The sequence below is a fragment of the Balaenoptera borealis genome (assembly GCF_965194805.1).
Source record: "Balaenoptera borealis genome assembly, chromosome: X".
NCBI classification, from domain to species: domain Eukaryota; kingdom Metazoa; phylum Chordata; class Mammalia; order Artiodactyla; family Balaenopteridae; genus Balaenoptera; species Balaenoptera borealis.
Genome location: NC_138881.1, coordinates 2,649,194 through 2,674,826, shown reverse-complemented (window position 1 = coordinate 2,674,826; position 25,633 = coordinate 2,649,194). Strand labels below are relative to the sequence as shown.

General features: G+C 43.1%; 1 long non-coding RNA gene across 1 annotated transcript in view; it reads right to left on the bottom strand.

Annotated features, from left to right (window-relative positions):
• Nucleotides 1-8,271: 8,271 nt before the first annotated feature.
• The window catches only part of LOC309619975, a 37,530-nt gene continuing 20,168 nt past the window's right edge, over nt 8,272-25,633 (bottom strand). Inside the window, exon 2 of the long non-coding RNA XR_014239328.1 lies at nt 8,272-15,489. This is a non-coding gene — a long non-coding RNA (uncharacterized lncRNA). The remainder of the gene's footprint in view (nt 15,490-25,633) is intronic.

The following is a 25,633-nucleotide window of genomic DNA, read 5'->3' as shown; positions in this document are numbered from 1 at the left end:
CAGTTATGTAGGCTGAATAAGTTCTGAGGATCGAATGTACAGCATGGTGACTATAATTAACAATACTATACTGTATACTGGGAATTCGTGAGGAGAAAATTCCCATGCTCTGTCCTGCCCCAGACACACAAAGGATAAGTCTGTGGGAGTTGGATGTATTAATTAGCTCAACTCTGGTCTTCGTTGCACTATGTATCAAAACATGTACACATTATATCAAAACATGTACGCTATTTATCAAAACGTTGTATACATTTTGTATACGTTTAATATACACAATTTTTTAATGGAAATTGAAGTATTTTTTAATCTAAAAAAATCCAAAATACAGTGAGTAAAGAGACATCATGTGAGTTTGCCCTTGAAGGCGGACATGCATTTGGTATTTAATTTTTACCCAGGATGATAGTTCCATTTGAGAATCTTTTCTTGGATGGAAGACCTATCCCTTTGCCCCCAGGCCACCTTTGCAGAGATGATCCCGCTGTTGCGTATTCCAAACCCCTCATCTTGGCTGCGTTCTCCAGATACGTGAAAGAGAGCTAACCTTCCACCAACTATTGCTTGCAAAAAGCTAAATTCTGCCTTCAGGCCTGCTTGAAGCCACCCTCAAGAAGACACTGTCAAGACAAGTGGAAACCAATGTCACTATTAACCATTTCCACAAGAGGGCATAAAATTTTGACTTCTGAAGCTAGCTCAACCGTGAGGTTGCTTTGACATACACAAGCAAAAATGAGTGGAAAACAGCAGCAAAAAAGCCAGCAAACGACAAATGCTGCAGAGGGTGTGGAGATAAGGGAGCCCTCCTACACTGTTGGTGGGAATGTAAGTTGGTGCCGCCACTATGGAGAACAGGATGGAGGTTCCTAAAAAAACTAAAAATAGAACTACCATATGACCCAGCAATCCTACTCCTGGGCATATATCCAGACAAAACTCTAATTCAAAAAATACATGCACCCCTGTGTTCCTAGAAGTGGTATTTACAATAGCCAAGACATGGAAGCAACCTAAGTGTCCATCAACAGATGAATGGATAAAGAAGATGTGGCACATATATACAATGGAATATTACTCAGCCATAAAAAAAGAATGCGATAATGCCATTTGCAACAACATGGATGGACCTGGAGATGATCATACTAACAGAAGTAAGTCACATGGAGAAAGACAGATATCGTATGATATCGCTTATATGCGGAATCTAAAAAAAATGATACAAATGAACTTATTTACAAAACAAAAACAGACTCATAGACTTAGAGGACGAATTTATGATTACCAGGGGGAAAGGGTGGGGGGGAGGGATAGATTGGGAGTTTGGGATTGACATGTACACACTGCTATATTTAAAATAAAATGTCTTTCCATGAAAAAAAAAAAAGGTGCTTATCACAAGAAAAAAAAATTGTAACTATGTATGGTGATGGATGTTAACTAGATTTATTGTGGTGATCATTTCATAATAAATACACATAAAAAAAATTTTTAAAAACCCAAAACAAACAAAAACAAACAAAAGGCAATATCCATGTGGAAAGGGGGTCCAACCACCATTGCCGAGTATCTCCTGCCGTCCTGATCCACTGTGACTCAGTTTAACTTCCTCCACCCTGGTCCAAGTTCCCAGAGAGTGACTTGGTTGGATAACATGAAAAGGTTACCTTACCCGCTGGTTTCCAGTCAATCAGAGGGGTGGGTACACCAGCAGAAGCGAGGAGGGAAAAAGCGGAGGGAGGCTGACCGCATCCACCCCTGTGCAAGGTACCCCTTCCCACAAAGCCCTCTAAGCCTCAAGATTCTGGTAACTCTTCCCTCCTGCTCCTTCAAGACCCAGATTTTTGCATTCTTGCCTGGAGTTTCCCTGTGTCCTTCCCGTACTTTCGAAACTCGTTCCTTTTTACAATCATTCTCAAATCACAAAACCTGAGGCTGCCGTGTATTCCCATGCAGGACTCTCCCCCCAGCACCCCTTAGTCTACACCGCATTTGGAAGAAAACTCGCGGGCTGATTTAGGTTTTCAGACGCAGACTAAGCTGCATGATTATAACCCCGTAATATAAAACCCATTGGCTGCCAACACATTCATTTTCTGCCGTATTAGTGGGTAAGCCTGTTGACTGCGGTTTCTTTCTGATTATCGAAACGACCATTGAAACGCTGTTAGGTGATTTGAGATGGTGTCTAAAGAGTGTTTTGATTTCAAATGACTTACAGGAAACTCTCGACAGAAAGTACTTAAGGTTTGCTTGACGAGGACAGCCTGTGCGTTATTTACATGCTGTATGAAACCTGTAATTACGAATATAATTGATAGTCCGATGCTCGCTGCAGGAGATAAAGAACAATTTCTACAGTCATGCTCTGATTTCTACTTTGGTTCTTAAGACCGGTGGGTCACAGGTAGGGACTTGAAACTTTTCAGCCAAGGCAAGGGCACCTAGGAAAACGATAACTGTATTATGAGAGATTTAAGACTTGAGAAATTGATACACATTTAAGCAGCCCAAGCATTGTGACTCTTTAATGGCCTGTAGTAGAAAAGCGCCTACTTATAGACGCTGATTTGGGAAACTAAGCCTGCGTATTGATAAAATTAATGGATATTCTAGTTATTTCCCCCTGCAGTGAACACTAAAATGAGTCAGTCTTTAAGTTACACTTACCATCTTTCATGGCATTCAACCACTGCATTATAACAGTATCTCATTGCAGCTCTGTGGATGTGGAAAGTATTGGGCAAAAAGGTGAAGACCTACTCAGACTTTATATACAAAAAGTGATCATTTTTAATCTCCAAAGCCATGGGCACATGCGGGTTCTGTCTGAAAGGCAGCAAAGTTTATCAAATAGAGAAATGTTGGCAAATGTCTTCTGTAAAAAAACAGAGAATAAATACTTTGGGCTTTGTAGGCCATACAAACTCCTTCGAAATTATCCAACTCTGTCGTCATAGCAGGAAACAGCCATAGATAGTACCCATGTGCAAATGAATGTATGTGGCTGTGTTCCAATAAAACTTTATTTATAAAAGCTGGCCGTGGGCCAGATTTGGCCCACAGTTCATAGCCTGCTGACACTTGAAATAGAGCAATGTGGCCATTTCTAAGAGTTTACTGCGAGCTTGCAGCTTATATGTGATGCAATGGAACCTCATTTAAAGCATCCTTTTCCCAAATACGCAGTTAAATTTTCCATTTCACTTTCAAAGCGGGTACCTCTGCCTCTACACCAGAGCTTGACTACAAATCTATTTAAATTCTTAATGAGGAAGGTTCTGGAGGCCTTCAGGGATGAGCTTTGCTGTTCTCTTTGGCTTTTGCATTAGTGACCACAGTTTCTCAGGAGTCTTCCAGAACAACACCCTGGCCATTACCAGCGATTGAAATTCCAGCTCTGAGCATTTTGTATGCAGCAATTAAAGTCAAACCCATCAAAGGGAGTCTTGTCTGTGCTCGGTCTCCGCTTCTTAAAATACATACAAAAAGAGTGGATATATGTATATGTATCACTGAATCACTTTGCTGTACACCTGAAACTAACACAACAGTGTAAATCAACTATACTCCAATCTAAAATAAAAATTACATTTAAAAATACATACAAAATCTGAACCAACGCAGAGGTCCCACCTAACGAGACCCTCGGAAATTCAGATACTGTAACTGTCTGATTCTTCCGCTCTGATTTGCATCAGTCTTTTTTTTTTTTTCTATAATGAAGCCATTATTGAAGGATGTCTTTAAAAAAAAAGAAAAGAAAAAGATTACTTTTGGATTCCAGAAGCTTTAATGCTAGGGTAAGAGGAGAAATTGCAAATGCACAAATGGACAACCCATCTTAGCTCCATTAAAGGAATCATCTGTGACAGGCGTCTTCCTGGCTTGAGCTGAAAGCAATTCCATCAGCCCAGCCCACCCACTGCCTTGCCCAGCAGGTCAGCACCCTCAGGACGAAGCGATAGCTCTGATGAGGACTGGCCTGTCAGTCAGCAAGTGGGGGCGACTCTTCCTTGAAAAATCTCCTGAGCTGCTCTTACAGCTCTCCATTCTAGAACCTTGGATTTTAACCATCAAGGTCTCCGGTACCGGGACTTCCCTGGTGGCGCAGTGGTTAAGAATCCGACGTATAAGCTGTGTGTGTCTGTGTATAAAATATATATTCTTTTATCTGTATAGACACAAATATAACACATATATACACATACTTTTATGTGCATGCACATGTAAAATACATATCTACAGATGAAAGAATGTGTATGTGTGTATACCCATATAAACATGAGCATGCATAGACACAGATATTTTTATCATTGATTCAGATACATATATATGTTTATAATACATAGATGGAGCACATAAAAATATATAAAAGAATGTAAGAATATAAATAGAGAGGAAACTGATTGAATCTGAATCAGCCGTATGTAGATAGATATAAACAGAGAGAGATTAGGTATAGAAGTAGATAATAATAGAAGGTGGATAGATACATAAATACATAGATGATAGATATGATAGATATAGTAGATAGATGAGAAATGGATGGATAGACAGATATAGATAGATTCATAGATAGTAGATAGATGTTGATCTATGATAGATAGATAGATATACAGATTATAGATAGATGATAGATGCTTAGATATATGGATAGATCGAGTCTCTCATGCAGAGGCCAGTCTTCTCAGCCTCGGCACTACTGGCATTCAGGGCTGGATTGTCCTCCGTGGTGGCCACTGTCCTGTGCGCTGTGAGAGGTTGAGTAACATCCCTGGTCTCCATCTACCAGGTGACCGTAGCCCTCACCTGCACAGACCTGACCTGCAGACATCACCAAGCATCCTCTGGAGGCAAAGTCGTCTAGACTTGGCTGTAGAACAGGCGAGTCCCTGGGACCCCCGGTGACGTGTCCCTGTTCTCTGAGACCCAGTGTTCCCCACACACTCGGCCACCAGCGTTTTCTGTGGTTATAGGATACGGACGAGGCCTGAGGGCCCCCTCGCTGGACTCCTATCCCTGTGACGTTAACGCCACCACCCTGCTTTGCGTGGATGAGGAAACGACGGCAGCAAGAGGACCGTCAGCTAGCCAGGATTATCGTCTTAAATTCATGTGGCTGCAGAAGACTTGCTTTCTCTGCTTTGCCACTTTTCTCTCCAGGATGAGCCGTGCTTTGGTCCCTGACGCTCTGGCTCCTGCAGAGACTGGTTCTGCAAAAAGGAGAATGTCTCCCACGGGGCAGCTGCCTTCAGAGCAGCAAGCTGTCCCTCGGCTCCCGGAGAGAAGCGCTGGGGTCGCGTTTATTCCCAGCTCCCGTCTGCCCTGTGATGGTCAGACCTGCTTGCCACAGAGAGGCTACACTTGTGCCCTCATCCCAGCCTCACGGCACAGCTGGTGATGGACGCGCTAGTGGGAGAGCCTGAGGCCACTGGCGGGGACAGAAGTATGAGCCCACGGCCAGGTCATGGGGCTGGACGGACGGCCTTAGGATGGGGTGGAAGGTGGCGCCGTGTCTCTGGGACACTTGGAGCCAGAAGCATCATCTGCCTTCGGCCGGACTGTGCAGCTCGCAAGCCCCTGACGTCGGCTACGAGGGCCAGCAGCTCCTGGGGAGTCGGGACCGGGGACCAGAGGCCTTGGGACAGCAGTGGACAGTGCCCGCCAGGCTGGCCCCTGCGCAACGCCTCCTGGAAGGCACATGACCCCTCTCAGAGCCTGGATGTCCCACGGGCATGGGGGGTGTGGGGAAAGTCATAGAGACAGCATTTCCCTGAAGGGATGGTGTCAGGTCTTACGCTGGACCAAAATAACTGCATCTGACCAATTCTAATTCCCTCACGCATCTGGGATCACCCTCCAGTTACCACAGACCTGCAGGCATACACAGACACACAGACACTGCACACGCATGCATGCATGCACCACACATCTGCATGCAAGAACATGCGTGCCATACACATGGGTGCACATATATGTGCTAAGCACGTGCTGCACAAGCGCACAAAGCATGCCACGTGTGTGTGCATGCCACACGTGCAAAATGCACACATACCACATACATGCATGCACACGCTAAACCCAGCACAGTACACACGTGCACGCACATATACACAGGCGTGTGCACACATCCACGCCAGGCGTGTGCATCACGTGCGTGCAGACACATGCCACACATGTGCACATGAGTGCACGCAGACACGCGCACACACCCAGGCACGTGTGCATGCACGCACACACACACACACCCCACCACAGCACCTGCCTCTGGGAAAATCAGATGATCTGCATTTTCTCCACACGTCTGAGTAGGATATGAACAAATGAATGACACCAACACACCAGAGGAGACAGGATGGTGTGTGAGGAGGGTCTCAGCCATAGCTCCTCCAGGGTCTCTGCTCAGCAGATCGGCAGTAGGAGGTCCTGGGCTGGCCTGATGCTCCCCCAGAACTACACCCCGTCTCCGTCCCTGCTTCCAGGACTGTACAGGAACCTGGTCCTTCCGTCCCTGGAAGAAGGCTCATCTTGTAGACTTTTCTCTTTGTGCAAATCAATTGCACGTTGTTACTCCTGTTTTGAAAAACCCCACAGTGATGCAGCTGCAGTGGTGAAAGCATCATGATACTAATTAATGTAAATCACTCTCGTGCCTTCTTGGGTTTTCTCTCTTCCGTAAAATTAAAATGAAAGATTCCAGGAAACGTCCCAGATAACCAGTCAAAAAGTGACGGGCTCTGAGGCTGTAAAGACGCTGCAGAGACAGGTCAGGGCGGGTTGTAAGTTTGACTGTCATTTCTCAAAAAACCTCCCTGAGGGGCTTCCCCGGTGGCGCAGTGGTTGAGAATCCGCCTGCCAATGCAGGGGACATGGGTTCGAGCCCTGGTCCGGGAAGATCCCACATGCTGCGGAGCAGCTAAGCCCGTGCGCCAAAACTACCGAGCCTGCGCTCTAGAGCCGGTGAGCCACAACTACTGAGCCCGCGTGCCACAACTACTGAAACCCGCACGCCTAGGGCCCGTGCTCCGCAACAAGAGAAGCCCCCGTTCGCTGCAACTAGAGAAAGCCCGCACGCAGCAATGAAGACCCAACGCAGCCAAAACTAAAAATAAATAAGTAAATAAATAAATTAAAACAACAGCAACAAAAAACCCAAAAAGCCTCCCTGAAACGAAAATATGGAACTACAAAAATCCTGCGTGGTGAAAAAGGCATGTGGGTGGGGTTAGGAGGTTACCAAAAATAAAAAATGTCGACTGTTTTCTGAGAGACAGAAAAAGGAAGTGAGGACGTGAAATCCAAATTCTGGAGCAAGGGTGGTGACATTTGTTCTTTGGATTATGCTCAACTTTTAAGCACACACTCAATATGTATGCAAATGCACCTGTCAACATATTACATATTAGTAAGGTTTATTTTCTCCCATTTAGTAAATAAAATAAATAGAAATAGAAATTATCATATTTTTCCATACCGAAATAAATCGTCTTTCTTCCTCAATGGGGGGAGTGCATACTCTTCTTTTTAAACCACTAATTTTTTTTTTTAATTAAAAAAATTTTTTTTGTGGTTCAATAGCAGATTTTATAGTATTTATTTCTTTAATTTATTTATTGGAGTACAGTTGATTTACAATGTTGTGTTAGTTTCAGGTGTACAGCAAAGTGAATCAGTCATACATTTACATATATCCACTCTTTTTTAGAGTCTTTTCCCATATAGGTCATTACAGAGTATTGAGTAGAGTTCCCTGTGCTGTACAGTAGGTCCTTATATTAGTTATCTATTTTATATATAGTAGTGTGTATGTATCAATCCCAATCTCCCAATTTATCCCTCCCCCCTTGCCCCCGGTAACTGTATGTTTGTTTTCTACATCTGTGAGTCTATTTCTGTTTTGTAAATAGGTTCATTTTTACCATTTTTTTAGATTCCACATATAAGCGATATCATACGATATTTGCCTTTCTCTGTCTGACTTACTTCACTTAGTATGAGCATCTCTCGGTCCACCCATGTTGCTGCAAATGGCATTACTTCATTCTTTTTTATGGCTGGGTAATATTCCATTATATATACGTACCACATCTTCTTTAGCCATTCATCTGTCAACGGACATTTAGGTTGTTTCCATGTCTTGACTACTGTAAATAGCGCGGCTGTGAACATTGGGGTGCACGTATCTTTTCGAATTATGGTTTTCTCAGGGTATATGCCCAGGAGTGGGATTGCTGGATCATATTGTAGCTCTGTTGTTAGGTTTGTTTGTTTGTTTTTTTTAATTAATTTATTTATTTATTTATTTATGGCTGTGTTGGGTCTTTGTTCCTGTGCAAGGGCTTTCTCTAGTTGCGGCGAGCGGGGGCCACTCTTCATCGCGGTGCACGGGCCTCTCACTGTCGCGGCCTCTCTTGTTGCGGAGCACAGGCTCCAGACGCGCAGGCTCAATAGTTGTGGCTCACGGGCCCAGTTGCTCCGCGGCATGTGGGATCTTCCCAGACCAGGGCTCGAACCCGTGTCCCCCGCATTGGCAGGCAGATTCTCAACCACTGCGCCACCAGGGAAGCCCCTCTGTTGTTAGTTTTTTAAGGAAACTCCATACTTTAAACCACTAATTTAGAAAAGTCTGTGAGGAGAGAGAGAAGGTAGCAATCCATGGGCACCTTGAAGACTATCTCAACGCGGCCAAGGGACAGATTATCTAACCCCCAAAATCATCCCCATCCTCAGGGGCTTCTGCCAGTGGAAGACCCCAAGTACGGTGACATCTTACTTTCTCAGATCCAGAAGTCAGGCACTCAACTGCCCAGAATCCGCACTGTCTTGTAAGGCTTATACCTTTCTCTCCAAGCAAACGTGTTTCCTCTCTAGTTTTGAGCACAAATATTCGTATTGAAGTACAGATATCCATACGAATACCTCAGTGGTTGTTCTTGACACCCTGTGCTGCCGGCATCAGTAAAGGAACGTGAGCCAGAACCTGCCCAGTCATCCCTTCTCGGGACTCAGGCAATGATCTCCCCAGAAGTGGGAGCCACCAAATCAACTCCAGAGAACCATGTGACTTTTATCAGCTGACTCGATCAAAATGATCGATTCTTCCAGTCTATCCCTGGCCCCATGCCTCTCGGGGCTGTGGGTGTACCCCTTAAATTTGTGATTTCAACCAGGTCACCCCAAGGATGGGTGCTTATCTATAGTAAGTGTGTCTACACGCTGGTCTCAATCATACTATACTTGTGCACTAATAAGTTATAGAAAAAACTTGTTTGAAGGAATTCCCTGGCGGTCCAGTGGTTAGGACTTGGTGCTTTCACTGCCAGGGGCCCGGGTTCAATCCCTGCTCGGGGAACTAAGATCCCACAAGCCTCGCGGCACGACCAAACAAGCAAACAAAAAAACAAACTTGTTTGATTCTATGTGAGCTTGAATATCTTTGTGTGAGCTGAAAACATGACCAAAAGACTGTGAGATTCAAGTGTTGGTAAGATAAGCTAATCCACATCGAGACCCCAACAAATAACCCCATCTGGCAAGTTCGCTATCCCTTTAAGCCAGTTTCTAACGCAAATATGTATCAGGTATATGATATCCATTTTTGCCATCTATACACTGAGTACCAGATGGAGAAATGGTCATCATCTTGTAACTCGTCGATGGTTAATGGTTCCAAAAAGAAATTGAATTCTGTTGTTAACATCCATCAAGACAGAAAGCAGATCATTGGTTGCCATGGGCTGCAGGAAGGGGGATGGGGAATGAGTGGTCCATGGGTGTGATGGATGTCTTCTTTGGGGGGATGAAATTGCTTTTGCACTCCGTAGAGGGGACAGTGATACCGTGTCATGAGCTTACTAAATGCCAGTGGTTAATTACATATTATGTGAAAGTCTCTTCGATTTAAAAAAAGAAAAAGGAGTGGCACACTACATGCCTGCCTTGTCCGGAACCGTGGTCAAAAGAAGCGGGTATGAAACACAAATCCGTCAACCATTTGCTTCAGCATATTTATCCTGACTGCGTTCATGAATCACATATAATTTCCATATATCGTAGGCAGGTGGCAGCCCCACCCACAGACCCTGAAACAGCAGGGCTTGTGCGATAGCCAGGATTTCCATCTGCCACGTTGGCAAAGATGCCCACAGTGGGCTGAGAGCCCATGGTCTGGCTCAGTGAGACGGACTGTCCCATCCCTACAAATGCAGGGAAATGAATGAAAACGGGCTGCGGTAGGCACTGTGTATTTTATAGTCTCCTTCGTCGGAGAGTTATGGGAAAATAGTCATCGGGGTATAGATACGCCACCGATGTACCACGCTGGAACCAAGTAATTCCAATTGACTTTCCAATTGGTATAGATTAAAAATGTAAAACCATCAAAACACAAAGCCACAGAGTGAGTCAAAGATCAGGGGTGGCCAGGGGTCTTGGGGAGGGAGGGATTTTAGGACACTGAAATGATTCGGTATGATGCCGTGATGGTAGATGATGTCGCCATCCATTTGTCAGAACCTCCGGCATATGCGCTACAAAGAGTGAGCCTTAGTGTAAACTCAGATTTCAGTTAATAATAATGTAGCAGTATTGGTTTATCAGTTATAAGAGATGAACCACACGAATGCAAAATGTTAAAGGTATGAAATGTTATAGGGAACACGCTTGTGGTTACCCAGCGGGGGTTGGAGGAGGGATGGATTGGGAGTTTGGGATTATAAGATGCAAATTATTATATGTAAGATGGATAAATAACAAGGTCCTGTTGTACAGGACAGGGAACTATAGTCAATATCCTGTGATAAACCATCATGGAAAAAAATATGGAAAAGAATGTGTGTGTATATATATATATCTGTATAACTGAATCACTTTGCTGTGCAGCAGACATGAACACAATATTGTAAATCAACTATATCTCAATAAACTAAATTTTAAAAATATGAGATATTGTGCGTGAGTGGGAAGAAAGAGGGTGTATAGGAACTCTCTCTACTTCCTGCTCCATTTTTCTGTAAACCTGAAACTCCTCTAAAAAATAAACTCTATTAGTTTTTAAAAATAGAATAAAGCTTAAAAATAAAGATGAAACAAAATAAAATAAACCTCTTGCTCTGCAAATTTAAGTTACGAATTACCCCCTCCGTTTGCCCCTCATAACTCCTTCAATGTTGAAATCAACATATTGGCTTATCCCACTATGGAGAACAGTATGGCGGTTCCCCAAAAAACTAAAAGAAGAGCTACCATATGATCCAGCAATCCCACTCCTGGGCATATATCCAGAGAAAACTCTGTTTCGAAAAGATGCATGCACCCCCGTGTTCATAGCAGCACTATTTACAATAGCCAGGACGTGGAAGCAACCTAAGTGTCCATTGACAGATGAATGGATAAAGATGTGGTAGAAATACACAATAGGATACTTCTCAGCCATCAAAAAGAATGAAATAATGCCATTTGCAGCAACATGGATGGACCTAGAGATGATCATACTAAGTGAAGTCAGTCAGACAGAGAAAGACAAATACCATATGATATCACTTATATGTGGAATCTAAAATATGACACAAATGAACTTATCTACAAAACAGAAACAGACTCACAGACAGAGAGAACAGACTTGTGGTTGCCAAGGGGGAGGGAGTGGGGGAGGGATGGAGTGGGAGTTTGGGGTTAGCAGATGCAAACTAGTATATACAGGATGGATAAACAATAAGGACCTACTGTAGAGCACAGGGAACTACAGTCAATATCCTGTAATAAACAATAATGGGAAAGAATATAAAAAGAATATATATATATATATATATATATGTATAACTGAATCACTTTGCTGTACAGCAGAAATTAACACAACATTGTAAATCAACTATACTTCAATAAAAAAGAACATATTGGATTATGACAAGAAAAGAATTGTAGCTCTGTGTAGTGATGACAGAAGTTACCTACAGTTATTGTGGGGCCATTTCTCAGGATATACATATACCAAGTCATTATGCTGGACACCTGAAAGTAACATAATGTTACATGTCAATTATACCTCAGTAAAGGGAAAAAAAATATTGGATGCTCATAAGTTTGACAGCAATGTCGAAATGAACTGACATCCTAAAAGGAGACGTCTCATAGCAAATACATTAATTAGGGTTCTGCAAATGTTGGTGTTTCTCAATATCATCCACTTTTAAAAATATTAAAGTCTCTATGAACTTTAAAAGAAAATGTGCTTAGCACACAATGTCCTTCCATTTCATTAGGGCATATTGCACACTGTTTTCTATATATGTTTTTAGAGATCTGTTTATAAAATTATTTTTTTCTAAGAATGACAAAATCTTTTGATAAACCAGAGTATTTATCTAAAATTATTGGGAACTCCTTAGCCAGTGTTCTTTATTTCCACAAACAAGCCAAATGTGGGTTTTAGTGATATGAAAGGGACTGATAGATATTGGGAAAACAGATGACAGCTTAATTACAAATAACGTCCAGAGTTGCTTAACCCAAAGTAGATTTACTTAGTTAGATGCTGAAATTTTTTAAAAACAGAAAATCACCAAGCAGCTTACAGGATCTGAGTAATGGTGTATTCAGTCAGCTGGGGCATGATCACGGATGGTAAAATTTAACATTTTCATGACTCTTCATGCAAATGGAGAAATCATTTTTTTTCAATATTCTTTTCACATACCTACCAAAACTGATGCCATATTCTGCAACACCCAGGAAACAGGATTGGTTTATGTTAGGCACATAGGACTATTACAAATATATAAAATAGTAATAAATGTTATCATTAAATTTATTTATAAATCTGAATTAAACTACTATTATTTACTAATGACCAAACATAAGAAGTTTTCCTTATTATTATTAAGCAGTGTACCAAACATTAAATTTATTATTATTATTATTATTCAGTATACAAAAGATAAGACCATCTATTATCATTGTTATTGTTAAGCAATGCTTATTATTGGTTCCTCACTAAATGCCAAACATTATAATAAGCTCTTTACATGAAATATCTTGTGCTGGTTTCACAACAATCACATGAGTTTGTTATGTAGGCATAGCCAGAATCCAACTCCAGGGTGGTTGGATTTGAAGGCCAGTTTTCCTAACCTTGACAGTCTGATGATGAAAACATAAACATTCAATTTTTTAAAATGCGGCTATTTATAACCACAGCCACCTTTGAAGAAGAGGGACGCTCCTTAAATAGAAATCTTGGCTTTCTTCTGGGTCTTAGGAGGGCCTGGATATGTGCCTTGTGGAGAGCAGGATGGATTTTCAGAATCAGTGAAGGAGAAGAACTTCAGGGGGCCAAAGGCTATTTACAAATGGATGCTTCAGCTGAGAGAAAAAGTGTTTGCATTTCTCCACTGTAAACTATCTCCACCTTCCCTGGAAGGCAGAAGAAAAGGAGTATTAAATTCAATTTTGGCCTCAAAATACACAAATAAAGAGAAACAGAGAATAAAAGATGGATGGATGGATGGATTGATGGTGGATGGATGGATTGATGGTGGATGAATGGATGGATGGATGGTTGGGTAGATGGATGGGTGGATGGATGGGGTGTGTGTGTGTGTGTGTAAAACAATGTGAATTTGTAGGAACAAAATTTATAGGAAATCTAAAAATCCCACTCTATTCCCTTATTTCTATTTCCCTTCTATTCCTTAGCATGTGCTGGGGCTATTACAAAACCAGATACATTTGGCTGAATCTGTTTTCATTGAGCCTTGTCTCTAAGTCATAAAAAGTAATCAACGGGAAACAGATCAAAACGCAGAACATTAGCAGGAAGGCCCAGAAGATGAAGCCAACGCATCAGCCTTCAAATGACAGGCCCCAGGGAATCCAGAGCTGAGGCTACCACAGGGTTGATCCAATCTTCACATCAGACTCTCTTCCTGCTTTGCAGCCTTTAACCGACAAGCAGAGATGATTCTGTGCCATCTCTTAGCGACATGAGCCCGGACTGGCTTAGCTACGAACTGAGGGAGGTGGCATTCGTGTCCAAAACAGGCGCAGATTGTCTCTTTCGGGAAAAGCATCCAGAGGGAATAGAGGGGGCGGGGGGGGGGGGTCCCTGCGGGCTGGATATACCAGCTCCCAGTAGCCGTGCGGAGCCCGGGAGCAGAGGGCTGCTTCCTGGGCAGGTCTGGGTGCTCGGCTGGCGGGCGTCTGGGCTGTGCCCAGGCTGAGCTCGGGGATGGGCCCTCCTGCACGGGGCACCTGCGGGGAAAGTCTGTACCTCGCCGTCTTGCAACCTGCCCTTCCAGGCGGGCGTCCACCACGCGGGGACAGTTGCAGTCACTGGAACACGATTCTTTGAACGGGAAACTGGCGTTGAAGATCATCCAGTTGGACTTCCACCCACAATCCTTAACTCACCCCAAAGAAGGGAAATGTCTAAGCCTGGACGACTGCTCCAATCATCTGGCCACGCTCAGTAAGGCAGGGGATCGTGGCTACCTTTCGGAGGCTTGGGGCTCTCCCATTTTTGTGCTCATTACCTTGAAATATTTCATTCCCCCACCCCTTCTGGGAATACAGGGAAAATGAACAGCATGTAGGCCTTGCTCTGTTTTCTCAGTGTCTCTCTCAGACTCCCAGGCAAAGGCCCCCAGTGACCTTCACTGAAAAGCAAGGAATAAAATCATCTGATTGTGCCATACCTTCTTAGCCTATTTATCCCTGAGAAAATGAAGTGAGACGGGCTTCCCTGGTGGCGCAGTGGTTGAGAGTCTGCCTGCTAATGCAGGGGACACGGGTTCGAGCCCTGGTCTGGGAAGATCCCACATGCCGCGGAGCAGCTAAGCCTGTGAGCCACAACTACTGAGCCTGCTGTCTGGAGCCCGTGAGCCGCAACTACTGAGCCCGCACACCTAGAGCCCATGCTCCGCAACAAGAGAAGCCACCACAATGAGAAGCCCGCGCACCGCAACGAAGAGTAGCCCCCACTCGCTGCAACTAGAGAAAGCCCGCGAGCAGCAACGAAGACCCAACGCAGCCAAAAAATAAATTAATTAATTAAAAAAAAAAAAAAAAAAGACAAAACTCCAGCCGGAGGTATTCAAGGGGGAATGAACGACTGGGATCACGTATTGGAGTTCTTTGTAGTGTCTGAAATGCGTGGTGCGTTTATTCATTCCAGGGTTGTTGAGTGGAGGAGGTGCCATCCATAACATCCTGTGTCAGATTTCATTCCAGAAGTTCTCTGAGTGCAACATGATTACTCTGCTCTGCCCTCACCCTAGGAGGTCTCACAGTAGGTTATAATCATGCGTTCATCTCTCTCCATCCTCACGTGCTGACCTCTCAGAGGACAAGAACGGGGTTCGTCCACACCGAGGGTTGACACACTCTTCCTGTGAAGGGCCAGATGGTAAATATGGGCCGCCACGGCGTGGGGCAACACGTACCTTGGTCTGGAAGGGTCTAGAAATGGATGCCCCGTGGACGGGTTTCCTCCTGCAGAACAAGAAAACTTGTGCGAGTTGTCGCATGAGCATATCATACTATCTCAGAAAAATAATTCCCTCTGCCACAGTCAGGGTGCGTGACGGTCCAAACAGAAACCCAGAGGAGGGCTGTGGTGAGCACACAGGTACAAGCCCCGCGCAGTCCTGGACGGGAGATTGATGAGGGCGATAAGGAGAGAAAGGTTCCAGTTTGAGGGACCTGATAAGAGCACAGTCAACAGGATGTGGTGACAGACCGCATTTGGAAAAAAGAGAAGAAAGGCAGAGATAACGTCTGAATTAGGGCCCAGCAGGCTTGAACAGAAACGTGTATATATTTTTTTTTTAATATTGAGAAAGGGAACCACCAGCTTGGGTGATGGCGGCAAAATGTGGTAGCAATGAATTCACCAGTTATTATTTTTACTCTAGAAAATCAGTTTTCAACCCTGAGCCTTTACAAGGAAGTAATAAGAATTAACAAATCTTTCAATTATCACTTTAAAATCATGTTCGTATTCAAAGCACATGTACTTGCTTTAATAGTCAGGACGCTCACATTTCACCAAAACCAGATAAGATGCCTTCTGTTGGTGATTGGGGTTCAATTGGGGGTTATTTTATAAATACACAAAAAGAATGAGAACGTACACTTCTACAATGAACAAATAATTATTTTCATTTTAAAAAGGGCAAGATACTTTTAGACTAGCTTTGCATACATGAAGTCTAGTTGACGTCTTTCCTAGAGAAAGATTAAGGTCAACATATCGGAAATATGTCCTGTCATGTATGGGATATTTTGCTTAGTAAAACGAGAGAGAAGGAGAGAAAAAAAGCTGGTTCTCAACCTATTCTACCACTAATAGTGACTTTGAGGTTTTTTTTCCTCCATGCATATTTCTCTATTTCTGGTCTCTTCTGGGTCTGAAATTCTGATTGACTTGCTGCAGTTACAAAATCACCGATAAATTCTCACCACAGAGTGTAAATAAACCAGTCGATAGAATTATTTTCTTTTCCTTTCACGCATGCATGAGTATATAATATTTTGCAGAGTTAAAAAATAATAATATGAATACGCATGTGCAATGCAGCATAAAGCAAGACACAACATCCCATGTGTTATAAGCTTCTTGTGTGTCCCTCCAAAGGCCTCACGGTTAAAATATCCTGAATGTATGTTCCTCATTAATTTGTTTTTGTTTGTTTGTTTTTGTTTTTGGCCACACCACGAGGTTTGCGAGATCTTAGTTCCCCAACCAGGGATTGAACCCAGGCCCTCAGCAGTGAAAGCACCAAGTCCTAACTGCTGGACGGCCAGGAAATTCCCCCTCATTATTTTGTTTTATGAGTAGTTTTGTCATGGGTCTCATCTCTAAACTGTAAATTATGTTGTTTGCCTGTTTTTGATCTTTATGTAAATGGCATTGGGTTACATGTCTTCTCCTCCAACATGCCTATTTCCTTCAACACTGTTTCTGAGAATTAGGTTGTTGATTTACTTAGCTGTGTTTTATTCATTTTCTTTGCTGTATATTATTCCACCATCTGAATATCACGTGGTTTACTTACTTCTTTTTTCCCTCTCGATAACCATTTGGAGGGCTTCCCGTCTTTTTTTCCTAGTACACATTTGTAAAAGTCTTTCCAGGGTAAGTAACTTGTGGAATTACTGAGTCATATGCATTTCCTCATCTTTAGTTAGTCATGCCACGTGGTTTTTCCAAGTAGCCGTAGCACATCTACAGGCAGAGTATGAGTGTTCCCATGTCTGTGCTCAGCTTTTGCTACTGTTGTTACCAAACCACACTTGGGTCCCCTCACCCACGTGAAGTAAAACCAATCTACTGACACTGGATTGTGGGGAAGGAAAGTGCGGTGCTTATTGCAGGCGCCAAGCAAGGAGTCCAGGCAGTTGGTGCTCAAAAGACCTGAACTCCCTGATGGCTTTCAGGGGAGGGTTTTTAAAGACAGAGTGAGGGAGGGGGTCTGTGGGTATGTGGTCAGCTCGTGGACCTTCTTCTGATTGGTTGGTGGTGAGGTCATCGGCAGTCCACATCTTCAACCTTCTGGTTCCAACTGGTCTGGGGTGACCATGCTGGTGGGCAGCATGCAGTTAACTTCTCCCACCTGGTGGGGTTTCAGTATCTGCAAAACAGCTCAAAGGACATGGCTCAGAACATGATCCATAGCCCTTGAGGAGGAACTAAAGGTTCTTGACTTTGTTTAATGGCCAAACTATTATTATTTTGTCTTGCTTGACTGTTTTCTTTTCTTTCTGCATTTTCTCACTTCTCTGATTAAATGTATTCTTTGACTAAAGTTTTTCTACAGACAAAAGGCAGGTGGAGGACATGGGGCGGGAGGAGGCGGGGCAGACCTGTCTGGGAAGGCCCCATAGGGTCCCGCTTGGTTACACTATGAGATACCAGTTCTGGTTTTAATTTTATATCCCTGATGACCGCTGAGTGAGCTGCTTCCCTTTGTTTAATTTGTAACTTAGATTTCCTTTTCTTTGAAATGCCTGTTGGAGTCTTTCACCCGTTTTTCTATAATCATGTGGTCTTCTCAAGTGGACGTGTAGGAGTTCTTTATGTATTATGAATACTAATCTTCTGTGGATTATTTATAGCAGATATGTTCCCCCAATCTGTGTCTTGCCTGGTCACTCCTTTAAAGAGTCGTGAGACAAAGAAGTTCTTCGTTTTTATGTCATTGAATGCATCAGTCTTTTCCTTTCAGAGTTTCTGCTGATTGTCTCTTGGTTAAAAAATTCTTTCTTTTGCAAGGTCATAAATATATTTGCTTGTATTTTCTTCTAAAGAGTTTTAAGGTTTCACCTTTTAAACCTAACTGCTTAATCTTGAATCCTTTGATTTTTTTTTTTTTTGAAGCATTGTTGATTTACTTGAAACTTTTGATTTTGTAGTATGGCTTGGTCCTTATGGAGAACGAGTGGTCCCAGCGCCATATTGATTAGGTCATGGTTTACCCATGGATTTGTCACACACCACCATGCCTTCCATTGACTGTTTTCAATCCCAGCACCCAGGCACCACTGCATTCCTAATATTGCATCCTTAAAGATAACTTGTCATCTGCAAGAATAATCTCCCCCCTTGTTTTTCTTCTTCAAATTTATTTTAGCAATATTGGCTATTTGTATATCAGTTTTAAAGTCAGGTAGTCAAGCTTTTGAAAAAAATTTTGCTGTAACTATGAGAGAGAGAGACTGCTTGCATCTTTATGCTACCAAATTTTTCAGACTTTCAATATGATACGTTTCTTAAGTTATATTCTTCAGCTACGTCTGTCAACAGGACATTAAATCTCTGCAATTTTCTTCATTTGTTCATGTGTTTCTTTTGGTAGAACAATCCAAAAGACTTTATTTTTTCTTGTTATTATAAGTGGTTTATTTTTTTCATATTATGAAATACTCTTGTTCCAGTGTATTGAAAGGAAATTGACTTTGCTTCATGATTTTATAAATGGCAATTTGCTAAACTCATTAATTCTATGTTTTATCTAGAAACTTGTTTGTTTTCTTCTGTATACATGCAGAAAATACCATCTGCAAATGATATGATTCTCCTTCTTTCCAGTTCTTGTACTTTATTTTTTTCTTGTTCTGGTCTGATTGTACTGGCTAGAACCTGCAAGACAGTGTTGAATAGAAAGGATGTTATCCCTGAATTGTTCCTGATTTTGAGGAGAGCACTTTCAAAGTTTCACTATTTGGTATTATGTGCAATCAGTTGTTTTGTAGAAAGCCTTTATTCGATTAAGGAAGTTTTTACTTATTCCTGTTTTGTTAAATCAGGAATGGATGCTCAATTTTATCCAAGTTATTTTCTGCATCAGTTGATATAAGAAGGGCTTGTTTTTACTTCATTTTGTTCTTTCCTTTAATCTGTTCACATTTAATGTGCAATATAAAACAAACTCACTTAATGGCTTACCTAACTTGTTTTGCCAACACTTTGCTTTGAAATTTGCAATTTTTACTCACAAAGAGTGAGATTGACGTGTGATTTTCTTTCCCATGCTTTCTTAAGTTTTGGCATAGAAATATTACTGGTTTCATAAAATACATTGAAGATGTTGCTTGTTTTTCTATTGTCTGGAGTAGTTTAGATAATACTGGAATTTTCGACTACTTGATAAAACTACCTGAGCCGAGTATTTTCTCAGTGGGAAGCTTTTTAACTACTGATTCGATTTATTAAATTTCTATAATACTTTTCAGCTCTTACATAGGTACTTGAGTCAGTTTTGGTAAAAAAAATACCAAATTCATAGAACAGTGTGAATGCCTCTATTGTGTCCAAGTTTTTAAATGTACGGAGAAAACGTTATTAAAAATGTTATCTTCTTGGATTTTTTGTTATTGTTATAAACACTGCTGCATCTTAAGTTGTATCTGCTTTTTATTATTCATTGGCACATTCTATTTTCTTTTTATGTTCATTCTTACCAGAATTTTGCTGATTCTACTATTTCTATTTCAGTGTACTTTTAGCTATATTACAAATTAAAATTTAAATTAAAATAATTGAATGTGTTAAATGTAAATTTTTATTTTGAATTGGGAGATGGGGATTGACATATATACACTAATATGTATAAGACAGATAACCAATAAGAACCTGTTGTATAAAAAATAAAATAAAATTAAAAAAAAAAATTTTTTTTTTGGCATGTGGCCCGGCTTCCGGGATCTTAGATTCCCGACCATGGATCGAACCTGTGCCCCCTGCAATGGAAGCATGGATGCTAATCCCTGGACCACCAGGGAATTCCAAATGTAAATTTTTAAATAAAACTAATTTTACCAAAATTCAATTTTAACTTAAAATGGATTTAATTAAAAAGTTTTAACTGCTTTTAATTTTGACTACGTGGATCTTCTGTTTCTTTTCTTTCTTTCTTTCTTTCTTTTTTTTTTAATGTAATGAACCCTGCTGTTTTCCTTTTCTTTCCTTCCTCTTTACTTTGTGGTGTTCTGCTGTACTCTCTCTAACCTCCCAGGTCGGCCACTGTGCTCTTTTAATCTGGTGCCGTCTCTCCTTTCCTGGCACAAACACTGTACCTTTCAATGTAACCTCTGTGCGTCCCACAGCATCTAAACTGTTGACAAGAGTACCAAGTAGCCCCAAATGGAACTTGCCAATGTTTTCTCAGGAAATGGAGATTGTCTATGTAAATATAAGGGCGCAGTCGAGTTTCAAAAATAAACATTTGCCCCATGTGAAGGTCACTCTGTTCTACCTTCTCCGCAGTGAATTTGGAAAGAACGGACACTTTGTTACGCTTTTAGCAAAGCATCCCTGTCCGGGGCCTGGAAGCAGCGACAAGATTCCCTGAGCCCCTTAGGGGAGACTTCTGTCCTTGGAACAAAAGAAGTAGGCAGATGGATTCCCCGTGCCTTTAGCCTGTGCTAAAAGCATCTGTGACCGCATGACTGGGTGACCCAAAATAGCACAAACGAGGCCGTGTGGGAAAGCACAAGAGGGAATTAGCCTTCGTGCCTGTGTCTTTGCACGTAGATTAGATGATTCATGGAAGATGCTTTATGCACCCCACCTGATCTTCTGGGTGGAGGAGATGGGTACTTGCTTTGTGCTGGTTTTTGAAGAGGGAGGGTCACGTAGGTGGCCCCTCCCAAGCTCCCTTGCGTCTTTTCTTTAAGAAAATTTTTTTAAATTGAGGTATATTTGATGTACCATATTATGTTTCAGGTGTACAACATAATGATTCACAATTTTTACAGATTATGCTTCGTTTATTGTTATTATAAAATATTGACTGTATTCTCTGTGCCGTACAACATACCCTTTTACCTTATTTATTTTATTTTATTTTTGGCTGTGGCGCGAGGCATGTGGGATCTTAGTTCCCTCACTAGGGATAGAACCTGCGCCCCCTGAAGTGGAAGCACGGAGTCTTAACCACTGGCCCGCCAGGGAAGTCCCAGGGCTTATTTATTTTATACACAGTAGTTTGTATCTCTTACTCCCCTCCCCCTATCTTGCCCCTCCCCCTTCCCTCTCCCCACTGGGAAGTTCTCTAGATCTGTGAGTCTGCTTCTGTTTTTGTTAGAGTCACTACTTTGTTGTATTTTGTAAGTTCGACACCTAAGTGATATCATACAGTATTTGTGTCTCTCTGGCTTATTTCATTAAGCATCATACCCTCCAGGTCCATCCCTGGTGTTGTATCCCGTGCGTCTTTTCGGTGATGCTGGGGGAAGGGGGTCCTCTTACCTGGTGTGCTTCCCCAGGCAGGACACAGGGGGAGGATTAACTGGCCTGGCTGAGTATCATCTTTGTGTGCTGATCACCATCTTCCTTTAAAGTGTTGTTCATCACGCATTTCTTTTCTGCATTCGCCTTGATCTTTTTAAGCATCGCATTAAAATAGCACAGCTCCTGAGGTGGCCATGGGGACTGACTACTATTGCATCACGTAGAATCGTGCCAGGAATTGGGTTTTCTTTTCGTTTAGAAAGCGCACCATGTGTTGTATTTTTCATGACCCTTGAACCCAGCCTTGCATCCCTAATTGCCATTTGGCCAACACTGGTTGAAGCCTTGCTAACGCTAATATCACATTTACAAACGCATACCCAGGCCTGATTCATGACATAGCATATACACGTCAATCTGTACTTTCTTCTCAGGTATTTTCTTTAAGTTTCTTGTTCCTTTTTTTCATTATTATTATTATCTTTTTTATCTTTTGGCCGCTCCGCATGGCACGTGGGATCTTAATTTCCCCATCAGGGATCGAACCCTCACCCCCTGCCTTGGCAGTGTGGAGTCTTAACCACCGGACCACCAGGGAAGTCCCTTCTTGTCCCTTTTAGTTCAGTTAAAACAAAAGAAACCATCTGTAAATGCCGTGAACTGTAAACTGTAAAATGTTCTGACCTGCTGGAAGAGTTTAATTTCAATAAGTACACAAAATATAAATAAAAGTTTAATATTATTTCCCTTTTAAAAAACACATGGATTGTCATTACTGAGTTTTGAGCGCTCTTGTGGGCTCAATTATACCCCCAACCTCCCCCAAAGATACCCTGAAATCCTAACCCCAGTATCTCAGAACGGGACCTTACTTGGAAATAGGGTCTTGGCAGGTAGAATCAAGTTAACGTGAGGTCCTAATGGAGTGGGAGGGGGCCCTCTCTTAATAGAGCTGGTGTTTTGATGACCAGATGGTCCAGTGGAGACACAGAGACACAGGGAAAAAACCATGAGATGATGGACGCAGAGAGAGAAATGATGCAGCCACAAGCCAAGGAGCTCCCAGGAGTGCTGGTAAACCACGAGAAGCCGGGGGCAGACAAGAAAGGAACCCTACCCCCCGCCAAGAGCATTCAGAGCGCACCTGCCAGGCCAGACTTCTGGCCTCTAGAACTGTGAAAGAATTACGTTTTTTTCCCCTTTAAGCCACCCCAGTGGGTGATGTGTTCTCCCCGCAGCCCTAGGAAACTCACTGAAAGAAGCCGGACACCAAAAGTCACAGAGCGCATGATGGCATTTGTATGGAATGTCCAGAATGAGCAAAGCCGTAGAGACTGAAATCACATTGATGGGCCTCAGGGGCTGCAGGAGGAGAACGGAGAGTGACCGCTTGATGGGTACAAGGTCTCTTTTTGGGGTGGTGAGACGGGGGGTGCACAACATTGTGTGTGTACTAACTGCCCCTGAATTGTATGCTTTATGATGGTTAAAACAGCAAGTGGGAAAACTTGTGGGTGCTGTCAGAATCTCTCTCTGTGTCTCTGTGTTTCTCTCTCCGTCTCCCTCTTTCTCCCCCTCCACAAATTGTGACAGCCAAATATGTCTCCGGACACGTTGCCAAGTGTCCCCTGGGGGTGGAGGGAAAAGGTCAGCCCCAGGTGACAATCACTGGTCTAACGTCTAGTAACCACGACAAGGAGTTCTCCCCTCTCGACAGCTGCACTCACCCACCTGTCTGCCTCATCCATCATTTCACTGATTTTTCACATCGATTGCGTTGTAACGGCCGGCTTTTTCTTTTCTGTCTATTCTGTTATTCTTTCCTTGCTGCCCAGGCACTGCATCTTTGAAGGTTCAACTGTTCATGCACTCGTCTAGTTTCTGCAACGTAACTTCTTTTTTCTATTCACCCAAAACACACATACAAGAGACCAAAATGCAGCCCCTACCGTGGCACAAGCTGGCTGGGGGCGCTTGCAGTACTCACTCCACTCTTTTTCCACCACGAAGAGTCTGGAACCCGGCACAAGGCCTCTCGGATTCAGGACAGCGACCCCAGGCTTCCTTGCAGCTGGAGTGGCGTAGGATGGCCGTTGGTTGGGCATAAGGAAAGCAAGAAGCACCCAGGGGCAGTTCCCATGAGCCTCTTCAGAAGAGCTGGGTGTCTGTCACATTCTTCTTTGACATCTCCAGCCTCCCTCTGAGAAGCCAGATGCCGTCCTGGGCTGTCAGGATAAAGACCAGCCTCCAAGCGGGCAGAGCACCTCACGGGCATTGGGCTGCCTCCCGGTGGACTTTCTCTTTCCTAGGAAGAGAAAATATCCATCTCTTCTGTATCACTGTGCCCTGGGGTTTCTGTTCCTTGCAGAGGAAATGAATCCTACCCAAGGTGGAACCCACATCTATTTTACCCTTGCTGGCATTGCTGAGACTGCGTGGCCCTGTTCAGGGTCAGGTGGTGAAAAAGCAGGTGACCGTGAAGACACCATCAAATCTATAAAGGCGAGAATAGTGACGGGTGGATAATAAATGTCCCTGCTCTTTGGTGAGTCACCTGATGCCCCAGGCTGACCCCCCCAGCCCACCCTGCTTCCCTCTCAGACTTTATCTGGACCACTGTGGGTCTCAGCGTTGGATACAGTTACAATCACTCGGGGAGGTTTAAATTGTTCTAATGCTCAGGGTGCCCTCCAGAGACCTGGGGTTCATTGATCCAGGTGCGTAGACGGGGTTGAGAGTCAGCACAAATTTGCTGTGTCCTTCCTTGTTCCTTCCTCCTCATTCACGCCTGCCAGCACTGTGCCAAAAGAGGGAGAGCCGCTATACACGTGGCACCATCTGTTCTGAAAGATGCTCACACGCATTTGCTTAACGTAAGTGGCAGGGTGAGAAATGAAAACATCTGTACACACACGTTCAGAGCACTATTCACAACCACCAGAAGGTGGAAACCACCCAAGTGTCCATGGATGCTTGGATGGATGGAGGGAGGGAGGGAGGGAGGGAGGGATAAACAGCCTGGGGTCCATCCACACAGTGGAATATCACACAGCCATGAAAAGGAGCGAAGCTCTGACCCGGGCTGCAGCGTGCATGAACCTTGAACATGTTATGCTCAGGGAAAGAAGCCAGACGCAGAAGGACACACAGTGTGATTCCATTGGTAGGAAACGTCCAGAACAGGTAAATCCAGAGAGACAGAAAGTGGGTTAGTGTTTACCAGGGAGGGGGTGAGGACCGACTGTTAATGGGGACGGGCTTTCTATTTGAGGTGATGAAAATGTTCTGGAATTAAATAGAGGCGTTGGTTGCACAACTCTGTGAATGTACTGAAAGGCACCACATTGTACACTTTGGGTGAATTGAAAGCTATGTGAATAGTATCTCCCAAAGCTGTTAAAAATGCAAAGCGCTATGGGCTTCCCTGGTGGCGCAGTGGTTGAGAATCTGCCTGCCAATGCAGAGGATACGGGTTCGAGCCCTGGTCTGGGAAGATCCCACATGCCACGGAGCAACTAGGCCCGTGAGCCACAACTACTGAGCCTGCGCGTCTGGAGCCTGTGCTCCGCAACGAGAGAGGCCGCGATGGTGAGAGGCCCGCGCACCGCGATGAAGAATGGCCCCCACTTGCCGCAACTAGAGAAAGCCCTCGCACAGAAACGAAGACCCAACACAGCCATAAAAATAAATAAATAAATAAACCCAAAAGTTAAAAAAAAAAAAAAAATTAAAAAAAAAAAAATGCAAAGCGCTAGAACTTTTTTTTCTTCCCATCTGCAGACCATAACTAAAATTAAAATGATACAAAATAATAAAATACAAATAGTGAATTCTGGTGGTTTCATCTATCTCCTTTCTCAGTTTTGTTTGTATTTCAACTGGGACCTTCTGGAAGATGTTGGA